Source organism: Ambystoma mexicanum (genome assembly GCF_040938575.1).
Source record: "Ambystoma mexicanum isolate Mex_15411 chromosome 12 unlocalized genomic scaffold, UKY_AmexF1_1 Mex_chr12_unloc.2, whole genome shotgun sequence".
Taxonomy (NCBI): domain Eukaryota; kingdom Metazoa; phylum Chordata; class Amphibia; order Caudata; family Ambystomatidae; genus Ambystoma; species Ambystoma mexicanum.
In genome coordinates, this window is record NW_027182323.1 from 12720532 (window position 1) to 12745752 (window position 25221).

General features: G+C 48.4%; 4 non-coding genes across 4 annotated transcripts; 3 read left to right on the forward strand and 1 right to left on the reverse strand.

Annotated features, from left to right (window-relative positions):
• Positions 1–438: 438 nt before the first annotated feature.
• TRNAF-GAA (transfer RNA phenylalanine (anticodon GAA)) lies at positions 439–511 on the reverse strand. Its single transcript has one exon. It is a non-coding gene; the product is annotated as a tRNA-Phe (tRNA).
• Positions 512–1040: 529 nt separating this feature from the next.
• On the forward strand, positions 1041–1127 carry TRNAY-GUA (transfer RNA tyrosine (anticodon GUA)). The gene is given in 2 exon segments: positions 1041–1077; positions 1092–1127. It is a non-coding gene; the product is annotated as a tRNA-Tyr (tRNA).
• A 10515-nt stretch (positions 1128–11642) lies between these two features.
• Positions 11643–11729, forward strand: TRNAY-GUA (transfer RNA tyrosine (anticodon GUA)). The gene is given in 2 exon segments: positions 11643–11679; positions 11694–11729. It is a non-coding gene; the product is annotated as a tRNA-Tyr (tRNA).
• A 10489-nt stretch (positions 11730–22218) lies between these two features.
• TRNAY-GUA (transfer RNA tyrosine (anticodon GUA)) lies at positions 22219–22305 on the forward strand. Its single transcript is given in 2 exon segments — positions 22219–22255; positions 22270–22305. It is a non-coding gene; the product is annotated as a tRNA-Tyr (tRNA).
• The last annotated feature ends 2916 nt before the right edge of the window (positions 22306–25221 follow it).

Below are 25221 nucleotides of genomic sequence, written 5' to 3' on the forward strand. Positions count from 1 at the left end.
TCAAAAGTTGCACCAAATGGTTCACCCACCTACCCTACTCCACCCCACCCGCGCAAATTCAAAAGTTGTCACCACTTCACCTATTCCTTCAACCGCAGCCCCTTAAAAAAAAAAAACACCTATGCAACTGGAAATTTTTGCAAAAGCATTAAACTAAATAATGCCCAGTACTGTGAGTTGTGAATTATGGCCATATGTGCCCTGAGTCACATTGAAATATTATGACCCCTATAAGTCTATTTTTCATGGCACAGACAGGACATGTTGAAATGAGCAACAAGTTTTAACATGGAAATTACATTTGGGGAGATATAGTAGAAAAATAAGAATTAGAGATTTATTTCCACTGCATCGTCTGCCATTCAATGATAACTTTAAGTGTGAAAAGATTCTGATTATCAAATGGAGCAGCATGAAAAACCTTTAAAAAATATCCCCTGCCGAAACCCGGGATCGCACCAGGGACCTTTAGATCTTCAGTCTAACGCTCGCCCAACTGAGCTATTTCGGCTGATTGATTGTGCTTTTCGGTCGTCTTGCAAAGAAACAGACATCTGCAATCCTAGACCTCATTTCCTTCCTTTTTTGTTGTTGTAATATTGCCCCAGTTATAGCATCGGATTTTCCATTTCTTTGTTTATTCTGTAACCAGCAAGTACAATGGAACAAAACGGGTGGGATATCAGGAAGGAGATCAATAGAGCTGCTCGCCAAATCATTTCGAAAGAAAAATCGCATTTTCGGCTCCAGGTGCAACTATCAGGTGCACGGAGCCTCTCTCCATCGTGCTGTTTCTTGTAGATGTGTGATGGGCCCTTGGCTGTGTTCTAAGTTGATCTTTAAGTACTTTCGAACCAAACCCGCACGGTACTCTTGGTGTCAAAAAATCACGCGGTATACAGCCTGATAATGAATTTAAGGCATTGAAGTGCAACTATAGGGAGCAGGATCAATATTGAAATCACACGTATAAACAATGATATCTTTCACGTTGTGTGCTGGTCATTCAGCATGCCATTTGCAAGCGCTCGTACATGTTTCCTTCGATAGCTCAGTTGGTAGAGCGGAGGACTGTAGTGAGGTAATCAGATATCCTTAGGTCGCTGGTTCAAATCCGGCTCGAAGGACATTTTGCTAATAAAACACTTCTGCCACGTAATATCAATGGAAACCGCACACTTATACTGCGCTGTATTTGGTCACATTGAACGACCGGTTCTCAACATTTTTATGACTTTTGGAAACCAGATTGTGATCGTTTGTGCTGGTTGAAAGGTGAGTTGTCTTCCTTTTTAGCAGGACAAGGTTGCCTGTGCTCGGATTCTGTGTCAAGACTGGAGGCCCGAATTATGCTTACTCTTCTCTTTTCTCGAGCAGCATTAAAGCAAAGAATATTAAAAAGAAACCATCACAAAAACGACATTTCCCATTAAAACAGCTGTTTGTAGTCCGTTTATGATAGGTCGAATGTTGTTTCCATGTGACTATTGTATCCAATCCTCTCTAACTGCGTCCATAAACCTGGCTTCCTTTCTCTTCCCTTCCTCTTTCTTTGCTGCTTGGGCAGCAGTTAAGTCAAACTTTATTTACAATTGTGTAGAGATATGCGAGACCTACCGGTCTCGCGAGATCTCGTGCGCGGCCGGAAGTGCGGGCCCCGCACGCTCAGCGAGGCATTCGAGCGGGAGAAAGCCACGGAGCAGGACGTGCTCCCGGGCGCTCCTCCCAAGAAGAGGCCTCCAAGCCGCAAGAGAGACTCTCAGCATGTACACGAGTTGCATCGCAGCTCCAGGGCCTGTTGCCCATCATTGACTCATATCATATATGTTGCAGATTTACTTGAGTGGCACAGAAGAATAAAAGCACACAACTTGTAACCACACCGCCTCCTATCATTTATTGTGAGAATTACACAACATAATTGGCGACGAGGATCATCACTAAAACCCGCATGGAGCCATGCAAGGAGCGACACCACCACCACCCTTCCTGCAAACTCCAGGTAGGCTTGCCATTCCGTGGACACAATGGCAACCCTTATTCACAACGTATGTAGAGGCCATGGGCGGTGCGGGCTACTCGGCGGCGAGACACAGACCGATGTTACTAAATGCCCTGGGCGTTGAAGGACAGAGGGTGTTTGAGAGTCTCACCCCGGAGCCGGTAGCTGGTGATAATGATGATGAATTCAAGGAGGCTGTGCGAAGGATTGTTAAAAGGTTCGCCAGCAAGGAGAATACCGTCCTGCACAGGATTCGGTTCTACAGCCGCAAACAGGAGGCGTCCGAACCCGTTGATGATTATGTCACCAAACTGCGCGAACTGGCGGTGCTCTGCAGTTTTGGTAACAACGCTGAGACTCTCATCTGCGACATGCTGGTGGTCCACACCAACAGCAGAAAAGTACAAGATAAGTTCATTTTAGAGAAGGAATTGCAGCTGGAAAAAGCTATTGAAATAGCGAGAGCAGTTGAGGAGACGGTAGGCAGAAGGAAAGAATTCGCGAGCGGCCACGGCCCTACCGAAGTTCAATCAGTGGCAATCCGCCCAAAAAAGGAGAGGCCGGTCCTCGATGCGAGAGAAGGAAAATGGGGGAAGAAAGAACCGTTGAAATGCCACAGGTGCACCAGCACGAAGCATCTAGCCTTCGATAGAGAGTGCCCAGCAAGAGACAAGGAGTGCTCAGTATGCAAAAAGATTGGTCACTTCTCAATCGTGTCTCGGTGGCGCAACAAGAAGATCACGAGTGTCAACGATGAACACAACACAGAGAGGGATTCGTCCTCGGAAGATGAAGGGAGACCGACAGTCATCATGGTGAACAGCTCACGGGCCAGAAGGGAAAAGCCCCACTGTGCAATCAAAATAAATGGACTGGAAACAAGGGTCATGGCTGATTCGGGTTCTGATCTCACCATAATACCCCTACGCACGTACAAAGAGATGATGGGTACAGAGACGGTCCAAGTACTCAGCACACGGCACAAGCCTACAGTTTTTGGTGGTGCGTCTGTAGACTTGTTGGGCTACATCAAAGGGAAAGTAGAGTTCAAAGGAAGAGAGACCACCACCAAAGTTTACTTTAGTCAAGAAGGCCCAGCGGTATTAGGGTGGGACGACCAGGCGAAACTGAAAATCAAGCTGCACCCCAGCACAGAGGATCAGGTACTGTCAGTCAGTTGGAGGAGCGCACCAGTAGTGAAAAGTGATTACCCCAAACTATTTTTGGAAGAACCTGGTCACATCAAGGGCTTCGTCCACAAAATATTACTCAAAACCAGCGCAGTCCCGGTCAAGCACAGATTAAGGCCAGCACCGGCAACGGCAAAAGACACACTCAGAAGCCAACTGGACAGAATGAAGAAAGATGGCGTCATCGAAGAAATTGAAGCTTCTGAGTGGCTGAGCCCAGTGGTACTCATAAAGAAACAGAACTCACAAGAGCTAAGAGTATGCATTGACCTCCGCAGCCTAAACCTGGAAGATATTGCAGACAGCAACCCACTGCCGAGCATAAATGAGTTAATCCTCATGATCAAGGAGGCCAAAGTATTCTCGAAACTGGACATGAGGAACGCCTACTATCAAATTCAACTGCACAAGGAGTCCAAGCCACTCACCGCTTTCATCACCCCGTTTGGCACGTACCAGTTCACCAAAATGCCATTTGGTTTATCATCTGCAGCCTCAGCGTTTCAACGCATGATGGATGCTCTACTGCGGAACATCAGGAACGTGGCTTATTTCCAGGGTGACATCGTTATCTACGCAAAGGACGAACAGATGCACGACGTCACATTGAGAACAGTCCTCACCAAACTGCAAAAAGCGGGTGTGAGATTAAGGTACCAAAAATGTGTGTTCAAAGCAAAAGAAGTTGAGTATTTGGGGTACAAAATATCAGAGAAAGGTATAAGTCCCAAGCAAAACTTACTGCAGGCCTTAATTAAAGCTCCAGAATCCACCAACAAAGACGAAGTGAGGTCATTCCTCGGGTTGGCAGAGTACTATGCAAAATTCATCCCCAAATTCTCGGAAACCTCAGCACCGCTCCGAGAGCTCCTCAAAAAAGGGTCGGAGTACACATGGCAGGAAGATCAGAAGAAAGCGGTGGAAAGCATAAAACAACACATAGTTGAAGCGCCATGCTTGCAACCGTTCAACCCAGAGTGGAGTACATTCATCACTACAGACGCCACTGCATATGGACTAGGGGCGGTCCTCACTCAGAAGAAGGGCGACACGGAACATGTGGTAGCGTTTGCCTCGAAAGCCCTATCGTCAGCTGAACAAAACTACTCCACCATAGAGAAGGAGATGTTAGCGTGTACATGGGCTGTGGAACATTTCAGGACATATGTGTGGGGCACGAAGTTCAAGTTGGTTACCGACCATAAGCCCCTCATCCACATGCTCAGCTCAGGTGGCACCAAAGTGTCAACACCCCGATTAGCACGCATAGCAGCAAAACTGCAGGAATACACCTTCGAGGTGCAACACATCTCCGGATGGAAGAATTTGCAGGCAGACTGCATGTCAAGATTGCCAGAGGGCAAGGACAATGCCACCACTTTCTTACAAGAAGAATGCATTGTAGCATCCATTACAGATCTCAAGGCGCCCGACTACCTGGAACTCAGCGAAAAACACTGGATGGAAGAAGACGGAAAGGATCCTACCATGGTGAGAATCAGAGAATGGATCAAAAACGGATGGCCAGACAAAGGGCAGTGCCAGAAGGTATGAGACCTTATTGGAAAGTGGCAGATGAGATCTCAGAAGCAGACGGCATAATTATGAAAACCGACCAGATAATCTCGCCCGCAGGCATGAGAAAAATCATTCTGTGCAGGGCCCCTGCGGGCCATCTGGGGAACACCATGACACGTTGCAGAGTGAGAGAAGCCTACTGGTGGCCGTCCATGGACCTGGAGATCCGCACCATGATTGAGAGATGCCATGAGTGTCTCAACAGTGACAAGCGCCTGAAAATCGGACAGGCGCCCATGATTCCCACAGAAACCCCGGAAGCGGTGTGGTCAAAAGTGGGTCTAGACTTCATAGGACCATTGGAGACGATGGCGCCCGAGCATCGGTACGGCATAGTGCTAGTGGACTATTTATCGAAATGGTCGAGGCCGAGTTTGTTCCTAACATCACGACCGCAAACGTAATAGAGGTCCTGACGGCCATTTTTCAGAGCGAAGGGCTCCCCAACGAGTTAGTAACAGACAACGGAGTACAACTTATATCCAGAGACATGGAACTGTTTCTGAGGAAGCACAACATACACCAGAAGAAAGCAGCACTCTACCATCCCCAAGCAAATGGGCTCGTCGAGAGGGCCAATAGGTTAATTAAGGGAGCCATCCAATTAGCAACCGCTTCAGGATTGGATCCCCTCAAAACAACAAAAGAGGCCATCGCAGCTCACAGACTGACCCCCAACGGGATCACCCAAATTTCTCCTTTTCGCATGCTGAGAGGGAGGAGAGCAGCATCCACGCTAGTACCGCCATGGTTGGCCAAAGTAAGAGAAGACGAAGAAGTAAACATGTCGGAAGTGGTGTGGAGAATAGAGAACAACAAGGCACGCATGAAAAGGTGGAGCGACAGAAGAAGAAGGACCAAACAAGAGTCAGAAGTAAAAGAAGGAGATTGGATCAAAATACGGTTACCGACCAAGGATCAGATCACGGGCTCACGGTTCAGCGGACCTGTGAAGGTGATTCACCGAGGAGCCAACCATGTCCGCACCGAAGATGGGCACACATGGAACATGGAAAGAGTAGCCACGTTTGAAAAGAGGCAAGAGAGAGAAAAGACTTATGAAAGGTCTGAAGCTGAAGGAGTAATGGACAATGAGAGGGGGGAAGAACGAGAGCCGGAGACAGACAGAAGAGAAGTTGAAGGAAATGAGATTCAAGTGGATGCCCCAACTCTCGAGCGAGAAAATGACCAGCAGGACGTGTGCAGTGAGAGAGGCGATCGTCCGCGAAGGGAACACAGAAGACCGGTGAGATACAATGACTATGTATTGCAATGAACTGCCTTTGCATTATCAGGGGGAAGTGTGTAGAGATATCGCAAGACCTGCTGGTCTCGCGAGATCACGTGCGCCGCCGGAAGTGCGGGCCCCGCGCGCTCAGCGAGGCATTCGAGCGGGAGAAAGCCACGCAGCAGGACGCGCTCCCGGGCGCTCCTCCCAAGAAGAGGCCTCCAAGCCGCAAGAGAGACTCTCAGCATGTACACGAGTTGTGTCGCAGCTCCAGGGCCTGTTGCCCATCATTGACTCATATCATATATGTTGCAGATTTACTTGAGTGGCACAGAAGAATAAAAGCACACAACTTGCAACCACACCGCCTCCTATCATTTATTGTGAGAATTATACAACAAATTGCTCTAATAATTTACAGGTAATCTTCATTACTCTTAGTCGTACCCTTCCTCGTCACAGCATTTACTTCATGAGGCCCCTGCCTCCGATACAGGACTTTCTTCTATTTCTTTTCTTTTGTCTAACTTCTCCCCTTGACCCTCAGCTTCCTGTTTAACGTATTCAAGCCGCAGCATGGGAACCCCCGTAGGGAGGGAGAGGCCGGTCGTCAGTACTGTGACGAGGAAGAGTAGGATTAGGAGTAATGAAGATTGCTGGTAAGTAATCAGAGCATTACCTCCACGTCCACTCTTCCTCGACCCAGTACTTACTTCATGAGGCATACCATAGCAGCAACAGGGAGAGGTCCCAATGAGACACAGAGACAGAAGTGCAGCAACAAAAAAACACCTTTATTGACTCCAATAATCACATCCCAACAGACAAAACACCAACCCTGAAGGAACCATCCCTAGAGTGAGAGACGTTCAACTGATAGTGGTTGACAAAGGTGCTCTGATCCGCCCAGGTTTCAGCCAAACCCCTGTAGAGAAACGCCCAAATCTTCTGTAGAGATAACAGCATCTGGCCAGGAAGCAGCCTAACCCCCTGGTAGATCGACCCTGAACGTGGTCAGGTACAGGCAGGCCAGAAACCAAATAGGACATGGAGACAACAGTACGGATCCACCGGCTAATGAAAACCACAGAGGCCTTACGCCCCGCTCCACGGGGCCACAAGTAACCAAGAGACTATCAGACTGCCGGAAAGGGGCAGTCCGAGCCAAATATTCCAGAACTGCCCGCCGCACCTCAATGGCATGCCAAGCCACCTCGTTCGGCGCCTGGGGTTTCTGAAAAACCGCAGGGAGAACCAGATCCTGAGAAGTGTGAAACTGAGACACAACTTTAGGCAGAAACTTGGGATCACACCGCAAAACCAGAGTCCGGCAGAACTCTCAAGAAAGAGGGTTGACACAACAGAGCCCCAACCTCCCCCAGCCTATGGGCAGACGTGATGGCAATCAGGAAAGCAGTCTTCAGAGTAAGGTGCTTGATATCAATTTCCGACAGGAGCTCAAAGGGATGCCCCTGAAGGAACTTTAAGTCTGGAGGACGATCCCTGGGGGAAGGCCCTTATAGGTACAAGGACGGGAAACAGAGACACCCCGAAGAAACTTCCCCACCAACACCTCCCCATCCAGGTGGCCATCAGAGTCCCCCAAGAGGATTTTAATGGAGGCCCATTGGGAGCAAAGTGTGGAGATCGCTATGCCCTTGTCAAAACCCTCCTGGAGGAACTGGAGAATAGCGGGTAGACGGTAAGTGATGCAAGTACTCTCCCACCCTCGACACAGTCTGGGCCAAACTTTGCCAGTGTAGGCCAGGTAGCTTGTAGGTTCAACCCCTGCAGTTGCACGTTGCTCTGGCTCTCAGCAGCTGCGGGACAGGACGATCGTCTGTGGCGGGACAGTAGCCTTTTCTCAGCTCACGATGAAGAAAAGAGGACAGTTCCAGTGCAGCACATCACAGGGCACAAGGGGGCAGGCAGGCAAAGCTAATACAATAACCGTCACCACATCCGGGCGATGCAGGTACTGCAAATGCTCACGGCATGACACACTCTTTTAAATCGCGACCCAGAGGAGCTAGGACAACATTTGGCGGGAGAGGGCCCAGGACCACAAGCTAGCGATTCCCCAAGTCTCGAGTTTCAACTCGGAACAGCAGTGCTCCTATGCGATACCCCAGGTTCAAGCTTGTCAGTTTGCTGGATGGCCCAGGAACACTTCTGATGAGGCTCTTTTTGAGGGTAATCAGGAGGTGCTGAGAGTAGTTGTTCCCCCTACTCCAAATGGTCGAAGTGCACTTGCAGGCCTTCTGTGGTGGATACAAGAGCAGGGGTCTGACGGAACAACAGCAGGCTCAGGGTGCCAAACCTTCCAGCACTTCTCTGGTGGTTCCAAAGGTCTCCTTTGGCAATTCAGGATACTTGGTCCTTATGCAGTTTGGAGAGAACTTCAGTTGATAGACCTGGAATGGATACAGAGCCCCCTCTCTCATCCGAAATTTGTTTCATGCTCAAATCTAGGATAGCCAACAAAAGATATGCTCTCTTGCATGAACGTCAGGCATGAACCAATCGCGGTCCACATTGGTTCCAGTCATTCAGGCATACCAGACATACTGGCACCAGTAGTGTAGATTGGGACCAGAGAGTCCCAATCCTCTTCCTGGGCATTAGCACACGTGACATGCAGGAGCCCGCGAAAGTTGTGGTTTTCACGGGTGGCTGCATGCCCAAAGCCCTTGTCTGATCGAGCTGGGGGAAGACAAAGGGACAAAATGGACAAAGGACAGAACAAAAGACTTTGTGCCACAGCCATTTCGGCAGTGGCCACAGTCTTGAGCCAAACGCAGTAAACGCAGTATGGTTAACTAAAAAGAATTACAAATACTATAAAAGTAAACTGCTGCCACCAGTTTGTCCCAGGCACACCTGTACAGTCACCAGTAAATCCTTAGAGTGTGTCTAGGGCGATAAAACAAAAGGACTCCTATGTGCGTTACTGTAAGGTACTTGGCACATAGATCAAAAGTTATCAAGAAATGACAACATAATCAAAGACTAAGGGAAATATAGTTTGTCAGTACTGACAGTATGAAGGACGTGTCAGTATCCCCATAACAGATGAAGAAAAGCCCAGAGGAGTGCAGCTGAAGGCTGCGCTCCACAGGAAAAAGTCTGGTTAGGTTAGCCAAACAAAAGCAAAAAGTTTGGAGCGGTCCATAAACAGAGGGAAAATTGCACCTAAGGAAAATCTTCCCTAGCGGTGCTTTATTTGGCAAGAGTTAACTTAGTACGATTCTGCTCTGCACTGGCATCCTGGATATGCCGGTGAAGACATTCTTGGCCTCCTCATCCAGGCACCCGGGCAAATGGCACTAAGGTTGGCAGCTTGAACACTCCTTTCATGGGGGCAAAGCTCCCAGCTGAAACCACTGACCGACCACTTCCCTTGCTGAAATCTCGCAACTCCCTCCATTCCTATCCTTTCCCTCTTTCCCCTTTTCTTTATTTGACCCTCCTCATTTCAATGTACATACTTACCTGTTAGCTGGCAGCTTAGCCCCATGGCAGACGCTGTCTCTTGTTGCAGTTCCCAAACCCCCCCACAACCCTCCTCAATCATTGGATTGCCCTGTGGCCATTACTAAGGACTTGTACCCCTGGGTGCCGTGCTCTAACTCCTGGTTGCAGTGGACCCTTGTGGTCTCAACCTGCACTTTTTTTATGTATACACCTCATAACTCCGCCTCGGGGCTCTGAAAAAACGAACAAAGTAGTGCTCAGTACGACAGTAAAATAGAGAGAAAATTGATACAGAAACAATATAGTTATGAGAGAGAGGGAGGGTAGTTTTCGGTTGCACCCGTGCTCGATCACTGTCTGGGGACTGGATAGGACCGGGATGTATAAAACCTTGCCTGGGGGAACGAAACGCCCCTCTGATCTTCTGCCACTGCCTAGATCCTGCCTCTGATCCGCAGACCGCCTCCGACGTTCAGCCCTGCGACTCTCTACCAGATATACAGACAAAGCCCGGCACCGTGGTGGGTCCATCTCCGCTCCATCCTTTTTTGCACCCCTTGTCTCCCTATCCAGTCCTGTGTGATTGGTGCGGTACCCGGCTTAGCCGCATCAACACACACTTGCCCTCCGCAAGATAAATTAGAAAATTGGAACACTTATACTGCTTCATGGGGCATAGCTGCACCCCCCACCCACCGATCTTGAAACATTTGACGCCCACGCCCTTACCCCCTTCCCGAACCACCATCACCTTAGCCGGACAAAAACAATAGACACGAGTGGTGTGTGTTGAAAGAAAACACCTGCTGCGTGCTTTATTTGGCAAGAGTTCATTTACGGGTGCTCCGTGTACAGTGCATCACAGTGACAGGATTCTACTCTGCACTGGTGTTTTGTATATGCTGGTGAAGATATTCTTGGCCAACATAATTATAGGGAAGGTTACACAGAAGAATGGCACTTGCCAGTAATTATGACTTCTGCAAAACCTTAAATCCATCACTTTTTGTTTTGGTGGGAAACTGGACATCATTAACAAGGACTGTGTGTCGCTCACAGGTAATTGGATGTCACTGCTTATGATGTCATGTTGTGTGATGGCATTCTGTAGAATATAATTTCCCAGGACATCATCTGGGTCAAAAGTTGCACCAAATGGTTCACCCACCTACCCTACCCTACCCCACCCGCGCAAATTCAAAAGTTGTCACCACTTCACCTATTCCTTCAACCGCAGCCCTTTAAAAAAAAAACACCTATGCAACTGGAAATCTTTGCAAAAGCATTAAACTAAATAATGCCTAGTACTGTGAGTTGTGAATTATGGCCATATGTGCCCTGAGTCACATTGAAATATTATGACCCCTATAAGTCTCTTTTCCATTTCATGGCACAGACAGGACATGTTGAAATGAGCAACAAGTTTTAACATGGAAATTACATTTGGGGAGATATGGTAGAAAAATAAGAATTAGGGATTTATTTCCACTGCATCGTCTGCCATTCAATGATAACTTTAAGTGTGAAAAGATTCTGATTATCAAATGGAGCAGCATGAAAAACCTTTAAAAAATATCCCCTGCCGAAACCCGGGACCTTTAGATCTTCAGTCTAACGCTCTCCCAACTGAGCTATTTCGGCTGATTGATTGTGCTCTTCGGTCGTCTTGCAAAGAAACAGACATCTGCAATCCTAGACCTCATTTCCTTCCTTTTTTGTTGTTGTAATATTGCCCCAGTTATAGCATCGGATTTTCCATTTCTTTGTTTATTCTGTAACCAGCAAGTACAATGGAACATAACGGGTGGGATGTCAGGAAGGAGATCAATAGAGCTGCTCGCCAAATCATTTCGAAAGAAAAATCGCATTTTCGGCTCCAGGTGCAACTATCACGTGCACGGAGCCTCTCTCCATCGTGCTGTTTCTTGTAGATGTGTGATGGGCCCTTGGCTGTGTTCTAAGTTGATCTTTAAGTACTTTCGAACCGAACCCGCACGGTACTCTTGGTGTCAAAAAATCACGCGGTATACAGCCTGATAATGAATTTAAGGCATTGAAGTGCAACTATAGGGAGCAGGATCAATATTGAAATCACACGTATAAACAATGATATCTTTCACGTTGTGTGCTGGTCATTCAGCATGCCATTTGCAAGCGCTCGTACATGTATCCTTCGATAGCTCAGTTGGTAGAGCGGAGGACTGTAGTGAGGTAATCAGATATCCTTAGGTCGCTGGTTCAAATCCGGCTCGAAGGACATTTTGCTAATAAAACACTTCTGCCACGTAATATCAATGGAAACCGCACACTTATACTGCGCTGTATTTGGTCACATTGAACGACCGGTTCTCAACATTTTTATGACTTTTGGAAACCAGATTGTGATCGTTTGTGCTGGTTGAAAGGTGAGTTGTCTTCCTTTTTAGCAGGACAAGGTTGCCTGTGCTCGGATTCTGTGTCAAGACTGGAGGCCCGAATTATGCTTACTCTTCTCTTTTCTCGAGCAGCATTAAAGCAAAGAATATTAAAAAGAAACCATCACAAAAACGACATTTCCCATTAAAACAGCTGTTTGTAGTCCGTTTATGATAGGTCGAATGTTGTTTCCATGTGACTATTGTATCCAATCCTCTCTAACTGCGTCCATAAACCTGGCTTCCTTTCTCTTCCCTTCCTCTTTCTTTGCTGCTTGGGCAGCAGTTAAGTCAAACTTTATTTACAATTGTGTAGAGATATGCGAGACCTACCGGTCTCGCGAGATCTCGTGCGCGGCCGGAAGTGCGGGCCCCGCACGCTCAGCGAGGCATTCGAGCGGGAGAAAGCCACGGAGCAGGACGTGCTCCCGGGCGCTCCTCCCAAGAAGAGGCCTCCAAGCCGCAAGAGAGACTCTCAGCATGTACACTAGTTGCATCGCAGCTCCAGGGCCTGTTGCCCATCATTGACTCATATCATATATGTTGCAGATTTACTTGAGTGGCACAGAAGAATAAAAGCACACAACTTGTAACCACACCGCCTCCTATCATTTATTGTGAGAATTACACAACATAATTGGCGACGAGGATCATCACTAAAACCCGCATGGAGCCATGCAAGGAGCGACACCACCACCGCCCTTCCTGCAAACTCCAGGTAGGCTTGCCATTCCGTGGACACAATGGCAACCCTTATTCACAACGTATGTAGAGGCCATGGGCGGTGCGGGCTACTCGGCGGCGAGACACAGAGCGATGTTACTAAATGCCCTGGGCGTTGAAGGACAGAGGGTGTTTGAGAGTCTCACCCCGGAGCCGGTAGCTGGTGATAATGATGATGAATTCAAGGAGGCTGTGCGAAGGATTGTTAAAAGGTTCGCCAGCAAGGAGAATACCGTCCTGCACAGGATTCGGTTCTACAGCCGCAAACAGGAGGCGTCCGAACCCGTTGATGATTATGTCACCAAACTGCGCGAACTGGCGGTGCTCTGCAGTTTTGGTAACAACGCTGAGACTCTCATCTGCGACATGCTGGTGGTCCACACCAACAGCAGAAAAGTACAAGATAAGTTCATTTTAGAGAAGGAATTGCAGCTGGAAAAAGCTATTGAAATAGCGAGAGCAGTTGAGGAGACGGTAGGCAGAAGGAAAGAATTCGCGAGCGGCCACGGCCCTACCGAAGTTCAATCAGTGGCAATCCGCCCAAAAAAGGAGAGGCCGGTCCTCGATGCGAGAGAAGGAAAATGGGGGAAGAAAGAACCGTTGAAATGCCACAGGTGCACCAGCACGAAGCATCTAGCCTTCGATAGAGAGTGCCCAGCAAGAGACAAGGAGTGCTCAGTATGCAAAAAGATTGGTCACTTCTCAATCGTGTCTTGGTGGCGCAACAAGAAGATCACGAGTGTCAACGATGAACACAACACAGAGAGGGATTCGTCCTCGGAAGATGAAGGGAGACCGACAGTCATCATGGTGAACAGCTCACGGGCCAGAAGGGAAAAGCCCCACTGTGCAATCAAAATAAATGGACTGGAAACAAGGGTCATGGCTGATTCGGGTTCTGAACTCACCATAATACCCCTACGCACGTACAAAGAGATGATGGGTACAGAGACGGTCCAAGTACTCAGCACATGGCACAAGCCTACAGTTTTTGGTGGTGCGTCTGTAGACTTGTTGGGCTACATCAAAGGGAAAGTAGAGTTCAAAGGAAGAGAGACCACCACCAAAGTTTACTTTAGTCAAGAAGGCCCAGCGGTATTAGGGTGGGACGACCAGGCGAAACTGAAAATCAAGCTGCACCCCAGCACAGAGGATCAGGTACTGTCAGTCAGTTGGAGGAGCGCACCAGTAGTGAAAAGTGATTACCCCAAACTATTTTTGGAAGAACCTGGTCACATCAAGGGCTTCGTCCACAAAATATTACTCAAAACCAGCGCAGTCCCGGTCAAGCACAGATTAAGGCCAGCACCGGCAACGGCAAAAGACACACTCAGAAGCCAACTGGACAGAATGAAGAAAGATGGCGTCATCGAAGAAATTGAAGCTTCTGAGTGGCTGAGCCCAGTGGTACTCATAAAGAAACAGAACTCACAAGAGCTAAGAGTATGCATTGACCTCCGCAGCCTAAACCTGGAAGATATTGCAGACAGCAACCCACTGCCGAGCATAAATGAGTTAATCCTCATGATCAAGGAGGCCAAAGTATTCTCGAAACTGGACATGAGGAACGCCTACTATCAAATTCAACTGCACAAGGAGTCCAAGCCACTCACCGCTTTCATCACCCCGTTTGGCACGTACCAGTTCACCAAAATGCCATTTGGTTTATCATCTGCAGCCTCAGCGTTTCAACGCATGATGGATGCTCTACTGCGGAACATCAGGAACGTGGCTTATTTCCAGGATGACATCGTTATCTACGCAAAGGACGAACAGATGCACGACGTCACATTGAGAACAGTCCTCACCAAACTGCAAAAAGCGGGTGTGAGATTAAGGTACCAAAAATGTGTGTTCAAAGCAAAAGAAGTTGAGTATTTGGGGTACAAAATATCAGAGAAAGGTATAAGTCCCAAGCAAAACTTACTGCAGGCCTTAATTAAAGCTCCAGAATCCACCAACAAAGACGAAGTGAGGTCATTCCTCGGGTTGGCAGAGTACTATGCAAAATTCATCCCCAAATTCTCGGAAACCTCAGCACCGCTCCGAGAGCTCCTCAAAAAAGGGTCGGAGTACACATGGCAGGAAGATCAGAAGAAAACGGTGGAAAGCATAAAACAACACATAGTTGAAGCGCCATGCTTGCAACCGTTCAACCCAGAGTGGAGTACAGTCATCACTACAGACGCCACTGCATATGGACTAGGGGCGGTCCTCACTCAGAAGAAGGGCGACACGGAACATGTGGTAGCGTTTGCCTCGAAAGCCCTATCGTCAGCTGAACAAAACTACTCCACCATAGAGAAGGAGATGTTAGCGTGTACATGGGCTGTGGAACATTTCAGGACATATGTGTGGGGCACGAAGTTCAAGTTGGTTACCGACCATAAGCCCCTCATCCACATGCTCAGCTCAGGTGGCACCAAAGTGTCAACACCCCGATTAGCACGCATAGCAGCAAAACTGCAGGAATACACCTTCGAGGTGCAACACATCTCCGGATGGAAGAATTTGCAGGCAGACTGCATGTCAAGATTGCCAGAGGGCAAGGACAATGCCACCACTTTCTTACAAGAAGAATGCATTGTAGCATCCATTACAGATCTCAAGGCGCCCGACTACCTGGAACTCAGCGAAAAACACTGGATGGAAGAAGACGGAAAGGATCCTACCATGGTGAGAATCAGAGAATGGATCAAAAACGGATGGCCAGACAAAGGGCAGTGCCAGAAGGTATGAGACCTTATTGGAAAGTGGCAGATGAGATCTCAGAAGCCGACGGCATAATTATGAAAACCGACCAGATAATCTCGCCCGCAGGCATGAGAAAAATCATTCTGTGCAGGGCCCCTGCGGGCCATCTGGGGAACACCATGACACGTTGCAGAGTGAGAGAAGCCTACTGGTGGCCGTCCATGGACCTGGAGATCCGCACCATGATTGAGAGATGCCATGAGTGTCTCAACAGTGACAAGCGCCTGAAAATCGGACAGGCGCCCATGATTCCCACAGAAACCCCGGAAGCGGTGTGGTCAAAAGTGGGTCTAGACTTCATAGGACCATTGGAGACGATGGCGCCCGAGCATCGGTACGGCATAGTGCTAGTGGACTATTTATCGAAATGGTCGAGGCCGAGTTTGTTCCTAACATCACGACCGCAAACGTAATAGAGGTCCTGACGGCCATTTTTCAGAGCGAAGGGCTCCCCAACGAGTTAGTAACAGACAACGGAGTACAACTTATATCCAGAGACATGGAACTGTTTCTGAGGAAGCACAACATACACCAGAAGAAAGCAGCACTCTACCATCCCCAAGCAAATGGGCTCGTCGAGAGGGCCAATAGGTTAATTAAGGGAGCCATCCAATTAGCAACCGCTTCAGGATTGGATCCCCTCAAAACAACAAAAGAGGCCATCGCAGCTCACAGACTGACCCCCAACGGGATCACCCAAATTTCTCCTTTCGCATGCTGAGAGGGAGGAGAGCAGCATCCACGCTAGTACCGCCATGGTTGGCCAAAGTAAGAGAAGACGAAGAAGTAAACATGTCGGAAGTGGTGTGGAGAATAGAGAACAACAAGGCACGCATGAAAAGGTGGAGCGACAGAAGAAGAAGGACCAAACAAGAGTCAGAAGTAAAAGAAGGAGATTGGATCAAAATACGGTTACCGACCAAGGATCAGATCACGGGCTCACGGTTCAGCGGACCTGTGAAGGTGATTCACCGAGGAGCCAACCATGTCCGCACCGAAGATGGGCACACATGGAACATGGAAAGAGTAGCCACGTTTGAAAAGAGGCAAGAGAGAGAAAAGACTTATGAAAGGTCTGAAGCTGAAGGAGTAATGGACAATGAGAGGGGGGAAGAACGAGAGCCGGAGACAGACAGAAGAGAAGTTGAAGGAAATGAGATTCAAGTGGATGCCCCAACTCTCGAGCGAGAAAATGACCAGCAGGACGTGTGCAGTGAGAGAGGCGATCGTCCGCGAAGGGAACACAGAAGACCGGTGAGATACAATGACTATGTATTGCAATGAACTGCCTTTGCATTATCAGGGGGAAGTGTGTAGAGATATCGCAAGACCTGCTGGTCTCGCGAGATCACGTGCGCGGCCGGAAGTGCGGGCCCCGCGCGCTCAGCGAGGCATTCGAGCGGGAGAAAGCCACGCAGCAGGACGCGCTCCCGGGCGCTCCTCCCAAGAAGAGGCCTCCAAGCCGCAAGAGAGACTCTCAGCATGTACACGAGTTGTGTCGCAGCTCCAGGGCCTGTTGCCCATCATTGACTCATATCATATATGTTGCAGATTTACTTGAGTGGCACAGAAGAATAAAAGCACACAACTTGCAACCACACCGCCTCCTATCATTTATTGTGAGAATTATACAACAAATTGCTCTAATAATTTACAGGTAATCTTCATTACTCTTAGTCGTACCCTTCCTCGTCACAGCATTTACTTCATGAGGCCCCTGCCTCCGATACAGGACTTTCTTCTATTTCTTTTCTTTTGTCTAACTTCTCCCCTTGACCCTCAGCTTCCTGTTTAACGTATTCAAGCCGCAGCATGGGAACCCCCGTAGGGAGGGAGAGGCCGGTCGTCAGTACTGTGACGAGGAAGAGTAGGATTAGGAGTAATGAAGATTGCTGGTAAGTAATCAGAGCATTACCTCCACGTCCACTCTTCCTCGACCCAGTACTTACTTCATGAGGCATACCATAGCAGCAACAGGGAGAGGTCCCAATGAGACACAGAGACAGAAATGCAGCAACAAAAAAACACCTTTATTGACTCCAATAATCACATCCCAACAGACAAAACACCAACCCTGAAGGAACCATCCCTAGAGTGAGAGACGTTCAACTGATAGTGGTTGACAAAGGTGCTCTGATCCGCCCAGGTTTCAGCCAAACCCCTGTAGAGAAACGCCCAAATCTTCTGTAGAGATAACAGCATCTGGCCAGGAAGCAGCCTAACCCCCTGGTAGATCGACCCTGAACGTGGTCAGGTACAGGCAGGCCAGAAACCAAATAGGACATGGAGACAACAGTACGGATCCACCGGCTAATGAAAACCACAGAGGCCTTACGCCCCGCTCCACGGGGCCACAAGTAACCAAGAGACTATCAGACTGCCGGAAAGGGGCAGTCCGAGCCAAATATTCCAGAACTGCCCGCCGCACCTCAATGGCATGCCAAGCCACCTTGTTCGGCGCCTGGGTGAGAAGTGTGAAACTGAGACACAACTTTAGGCAGAAACTTGGGATCACACCGCAAAACCACAGAGTCCGGCAGAACTCTCAAGAAAGAGGGTTGACACAACAGAGCCCCAACCTCCCCCAGCCTATGGGCAGACGTGATGGCAATCAGGAAAGCAGTCTTCAGAGTAAGGTGCTTGATATCAATTTCCGACAGGAGCTCAAAGGGATGCCCCTGAAGGAACTTTAAGTCTGGAGGACGATCCCTGGGGGAAGGCCCTTATAGGTACAAGGACGGGAAACAGAGACACCCCGAAGAAACTTCCCCACCAACACCTCCCCATCCAGGTGGCCATCAGAGTCCCCCAAGAGGATTTTAATGGAGGCCCATTGGGAGCAAAGTGTGGAGATCGCTATGCCCTTGTCAAAACCCTCCTGGAGGAACTGGAGAATAGCGGGTAGACGGTAAGTGATGCAAGTACTCTCCCACCCTCGACACAGTCTGGGCCAAACTTTGCCAGTGTAGGCCAGGTAGCTTGTAGGTTCAACCCCTGCAGTTGCACGTTGCTCTGGCTCTCAGCAGCTGCGGGACAGGACGATCGTCTGTGGCGGGACAGTAGCCTTTTCTCAGCTCACGATGAAGAAAAGAGGACAGTTCCAGTGCAGCACATCACAGGGCACAAGGGGGCAGGCAGGCAAAGCTAATACAATAACCGTCACCACATCCGGGCGATGCAGGTACTGCAAATGCTCACGGCATGACACACTCTTTTAAATCGCGACCCAGAGGAGCTAGGACAACATTTGGCGGGAGAGGGCCCAGGACCACAAGCTAGCGATTCCCCAAGTCTCGAGTTTCAACTCGGAACAGCAGTGCTCCTATGCGATACCCCAGGTTCAAGCTTGTCAGTTTGCTGGATGGCCCAGGAACACTTCTGATGAGGCTCTTTTTGAGGGTAATCAGGAGGTGCTGAGAGTAGTTGTTCCCCCTACTCCAAATGGTCGAAGTGCACTTGCAGGCCTTCTGTGGTGGATACAAGAGCAGGGGTCTGACGGAACAACAGCAGGCTCAGGGTGCCAAACCTTCCAGCACTTCTCTGGTGGTTCCAAAGGTCTCCTTTGGCAATTCAGGATACTTGGTCCTTATGCAGTTTGGAGAGAACTTCAGTTGATAGACCTGGAATGGATACAGAGCCCCCTCTCTCATCCGAAATTTGTTTCATGCTCAAATCTAGGATAGCCAACAAAAGATATGCTCTCTTGCATGAACGTCAGGCATGAACCAATCGCGGTCCACATTGGTTCCAGTCATTCAGGCATACCAGACATACTGGCACCAGTAGTGTAGATTGGGACCAGAGAGTCCCAATCCTCTTCCTGGGCATTAGCACACGTGACATGCAGGAGCCCGCGAAAGTTGTGGTTTTCACGGGTGGCTGCATGCCCAAAGCCCTTGTCTGATCGAGCTGGGGGAAGACAAAGGGACAAAATGGACAAAGGACAGAACAAAAGACTTTGTGCCACAGCCATTTCGGCAGTGGCCACAGTCTTGAGCCAAACGCAGTAAACGCAGTATGGTTAACTAAAAAGAATTACAAATACTATAAAAGTAAACTGCTGCCACCAGTTTGTCCCAGGCACACCTGTACAGTCACCAGTAAATCCTTAGAGTGTGTCTAGGGCGATAAAACAAAAGGACTCCTATGTGCGTTACTGTAAGGTACTTGGCACATAGATCAAAAGTTATCAAGAAATGACAACATAATCAAAGACTAAGGGAAATATAGTTTGTCAGTACTGACAGTATGAAGGACGTGTCAGTATCCCCATAACAGATGAACAAAAGCCCAGAGGAGTGCAGCTGAAGGCTGCGCTCCACAGGAAAAAGTCCTGTTAGGTTAGCCAAACAAAAGCAAAAAGTTTGGAGCGGTCCATAAACAGAGGGAAAATTGCACCTAAGGAAAATCTTCCCTAGCGGTGCTTTATTTGGCAAGAGTTAACTTAGTACGATTCTGCTCTGCACTGGCATCCTGGATATGCCGGTGAAGACATTCTTGGCCTCCTCATCCAGGCACCCGGGCAAATGGCACTAAGGTTGGCAGCTTGAACACTCCTTTCATGGGGGCAAAGCTCCCAGCTGAAACCACTGACCGACCACTTCCCTTGCTGAAATTCCGTAACTCCCTCCATTCCTATCCTTTCCCTCTTTCCCCTTTTCTTTATTTGACCCTCCTCATTTCAATGTACATACTTACCTGTTAGCTGGCAGCTTAGCCCCATGGCAGACGCTGTCTCTTGTTGCAGTTCCCAAACCCCCCCACAACCCTCCTCAATCATTGGATTGCCCGGTGGCCATTACTAAGGACTTGTACCCCTGGGTGCCGTGCTCTAACTCCTGGTTGCAGTGGACCCTTGTGGTCTCAACCTGCACTTTTTTTATGTATACACCTCATAACTCCGCCTCGGGGCTCTGAAAAAACGAACAAAGTAGTGCTCAGTACGACAGTAAAATAGAGAGAAAATTGATACAGAAACAATATAGTTATGAGAGAGAGGGAGGGTAGTTTTCGGTTGCACCCGTGCTCGATCACTGTCTGGGGACTGGATAGGACCGGGATGTATAAAACCTTGCCTGGGGGAACGAAACGCCCCTCTGATCTTCTGCCACTGCCTAGATCCTGCCTCTGATCCGCAGACCGCCTCCGACGTTCAGCCCTGCGACTCTCTACCAGATATACAGACAAAGCCCGGCACCGTGGTGGGTCCATCTCCGCTCCATCCTTTTTTGCACCCCTTGTCTCCCTATCCAGTCCTGTGTGATTGGTGCGGTACCCGGCTTAGCCGCATCAACACACACTTGCCCTCCGCAAGATAAATTAGAAAATTGGAACACTTATACTGCTTCATGGGGCATAGCTGCACCCCCCACCCACCGATCTTGAAACATTTGACGCCCACGCCCTTACCCCCTTCCCGAACCACCATCACCTTAGCCGGACAAAAACAATAGACACGAGTGGTGTGTGTTGAAAGAAAACACCTGCTGCGTGCTTTATTTGGCAAGAGTTAATTTACGGGTGCTCCGTGTACAGTGCATCACAGTGACAGGATTCTACTCTGCACTGGTGTTTTGTATATGCTGGTGAAGATATTCTTGGCCAACATAATTATAGGGAAGGTTACACAGAAGAATGGCACTTGCCAGTGATTATGACTTCTGCAAAACCTTAAATCCATCACTTTTTGTTTTGGTGGGAAACTGGACATCATTAACAAGGACTGTGTGTCGCTCACAGGTAATTGGATGTCACTGCTTATGATGTCATGTTGTGTGATGGCATTCTGTAGAATATAATTTCCCAGGACATCATCTGGGTCAAAAGTTGCACCAAATGGTTCACCCACCTACCCTACCCTACCCCACCCCACCCGCGCAAATTCAAAAGTTGTCACCACTTCACCTATTCCTTCAACCGCAGCCCTTTAAAAAAAAAACACCTATGCAACTGGAAATCTTTGCAAAAGCATTAAACTAAATAATGCCCAGTACTGTGAGTTGTGAATTATGGCCATATGTGCCCTGAGTCACATTGAAATATTATGACCCCTATAAGTCTCTTTTCCATTTCATGGCACAGACAGGACATGTTGAAATGAGCAACAAGTTTTAACATGGAAATTACATTTGGGGAGATATGGTAGAAAAATAAGAATTAGAGATTTATTTCCACTGCATCGTCTGCCATTCAATGATAACTTTAAGTGTGAAAAGATTCTGATTATCAAATGGAGCAGCATGAAAAACCTTTAAAAAATATCCCCTGCCGAAACCCGGGACCTTTAGATCTTCAGTCTAACGCTCTCCCAACTGAGCTATTTCGGCTGATTGATTGTGCTCTTCGGTCGTCTTGCAAAGAAACAGACATCTGCAATCCTAGACCTCATTTCCTTCCTTTTTTGTTGTTGTAATATTGCCCCAGTTATAGCATCGGATTTTCCATTTCTTTGTTTATTCTGTAACCAGCAAGTACAATGGAACATAACGGGTGGGATGTCAGGAAGGAGATCAATAGAGCTGCTCGCCAAATCATTTCGAAAGAAAAATCGCATTTTCGGCTCCAGGTGCAACTATCACGTGCACGGAGCCTCTCTCCATCGTGCTGTTTCTTGTAGATGTGTGATGGGCCCTTGGCTGTGTTCTAAGTTGATCTTTAAGTACTTTCGAACCGAACCCGCACGGTACTCTTGGTGTCAAAAAATCACGCGGTATACAGCCTGATAATGAATTTAAGGCATTGAAGTGCAACTATAGGGAGCAGGATCAATATTGAAATCACACGTATAAACAATGATATCTTTCACGTTGTGTGCTGGTCATTCAGCATGCCATTTGCAAGCGCTCGTACATGTATCCTTCGATAGCTCAGTTGGTAGAGCGGAGGACTGTAGTGAGGTAATCAGATATCCTTAGGTCGCTGGTTCAAATCCGGCTCGAAGGACATTTTGCTAATAAAACACTTCTGCCACGTAATATCAATGGAAACCGCACACTTATACTGCGCTGTATTTGGTCACATTGAACGACCGGTTCTCAACATTTTTATGACTTTTGGAAACCAGATTGTGATCGTTTGTGCTGGTTGAAAGGTGAGTTGTCTTCCTTTTTAGCAGGACAAGGTTGCCTGTGCTCGGATTCTGTGTCAAGACTGGAGGCCCGAATTATGCTTACTCTTCTCTTTTCTCGAGCAGCATTAAAGCAAAGAATATTAAAAAGAAACCATCACAAAAACGACATTTCCCATTAAAACAGCTGTTTGTAGTCCGTTTATGATAGGTCGAATGTTGTTTCCATGTGACTATTGTATCCAATCCTCTCTAACTGCGTCCATAAACCTGGCTTCCTTTCTCTTCCCTTCCTCTTTCTTTGCTGCTTGGGCAGCAGTTAAGTCAAACTTTATTTACAATTGTGTAGAGATATGCGAGACCTACCGGTCTCGCGAGATCTCGTGCGCGGCCGGAAGTGCGGGCCCCGCACGCTCAGCGAGGCATTCGAGCGGGAGAAAGCCACGGAGCAGGACGTGCTCCCGGGCGCTCCTCCCAAGAAGAGGCCTCCAAGCCGCAAGAGAGACTCTCAGCATGTACACTAGTTGCATCGCAGCTCCAGGGCCTGTTGCCCATCATTGACTCATATCATATATGTTGCAGATTTACTTGAGTGGCACAGAAGAATAAAAGCACACAACTTGTAACCACACCGCCTCCTATCATTTATTGTGAGAATTACACAACATAATTGGCGACGAGGATCATCACTAAAACCCGCATGGAGCCATGCAAGGAGCGACACCACCACCGCCCTTCCTGCAAACTCCAGGTAGGCTTGCCATTCCGTGGACACAATGGCAACCCTTATTCACAACGTATGTAGAGGCCATGGGCGGTGCGGGCTACTCGGCGGCGAGACACAGAGCGATGTTACTAAATGCCCTGGGCGTTGAAGGACAGAGGGTGTTTGAGAGTCTCACCCCGGAGCCGGTAGCTGGTGATAATGATGATGAATTCAAGGAGGCTGTGCGAAGGATTGTTAAAAGGTTCGCCAGCAAGGAGAATACCGTCCTGCACAGGATTCGGTTCTACAGCCGCAAACAGGAGGCGTCCGAACCCGTTGATGATTATGTCACCAAACTGCGCGAACTGGCGGTGCTCTGCAGTTTTGGTAACAACGCTGAGACTCTCATCTGCGACATGCTGGTGGTCCACACCAACAGCAGAAAAGTACAAGATAAGTTCATTTTAGAGAAGGAATTGCAGCTGGAAAAAGCTATTGAAATAGCGAGAGCAGTTGAGGAGACGGTAGGCAGAAGGAAAGAATTCGCGAGCGGCCACGGCCCTACCGAAGTTCAATCAGTGGCAATCCGCCCAAAAAAGGAGAGGCCGGTCCTCGATGCGAGAGAAGGAAAATGGGGGAAGAAAGAACCGTTGAAATGCCACAGGTGCACCAGCACGAAGCATCTAGCCTTCGATAGAGAGTGCCCAGCAAGAGACAAGGAGTGCTCAGTATGCAAAAAGATTGGTCACTTCTCAATCGTGTCTTGGTGGCGCAACAAGAAGATCACGAGTGTCAACGATGAACACAACACAGAGAGGGATTCGTCCTCGGAAGATGAAGGGAGACCGACAGTCATCATGGTGAACAGCTCACGGGCCAGAAGGGAAAAGCCCCACTGTGCAATCAAAATAAATGGACTGGAAACAAGGGTCATGGCTGATTCGGGTTCTGAACTCACCATAATACCCCTACGCACGTACAAAGAGATGATGGGTACAGAGACGGTCCAAGTACTCAGCACATGGCACAAGCCTACAGTTTTTGGTGGTGCGTCTGTAGACTTGTTGGGCTACATCAAAGGGAAAGTAGAGTTCAAAGGAAGAGAGACCACCACCAAAGTTTACTTTAGTCAAGAAGGCCCAGCGGTATTAGGGTGGGACGACCAGGCGAAACTGAAAATCAAGCTGCACCCCAGCACAGAGGATCAGGTACTGTCAGTCAGTTGGAGGGGCGCACCAGTAGTGAAAAGTGATTACCCCAAACTATTTTTGGAAGAACCTGGTCACATCAAGGGCTTCGTCCACAAAATATTACTCAAAACCAGCGCAGTCCCGGTCAAGCACAGATTAAGGCCAGCACCGGCAACGGCAAAAGACACACTCAGAAGCCAACTGGACAGAATGAAGAAAGATGGCGTCATCGAAGAAATTGAAGCTTCTGAGTGGCTGAGCCCAGTGGTACTCATAAAGAAACAGAACTCACAAGAGCTAAGAGTATGCATTGACCTCCGCAGCCTAAACCTGGAAGATATTGCAGACAGCAACCCACTGCCGAGCATAAATGAGTTAATCCTCATGATCAAGGAGGCCAAAGTATTCTCGAAACTGGACATGAGGAACGCCTACTATTAAATTCAACTGCACAAGGAGTCCAAGCCACTCACCGCTTTCATCACCCCGTTTGGCACGTACCAGTTCACCAAAATGCCATTTGGTTTATCATCTGCAGCCTCAGCGTTTCAACGCATGATGGATGCTCTACTGCGGAACATCAGGAACGTGGCTTATTTCCAGGATGACATCGTTATCTACGCAAAGGACGAACAGATGCACGACGTCACATTGAGAACAGTCCTCACCAAACTGCAAAAAGCGGGTGTGAGATTAAGGTACCAAAAATGTGTGTTCAAAGCAAAAGAAGTTGAGTATTTGGGGTACAAAATATCAGAGAAAGGTATAAGTCCCAAGCAAAACTTACTGCAGGCCTTAATTAAAGCTCCAGAATCCACCAACAAAGACGAAGTGAGGTCATTCCTCGGGTTGGCAGAGTACTATGCAAAATTCATCCCCAAATTCTCGGAAACCTC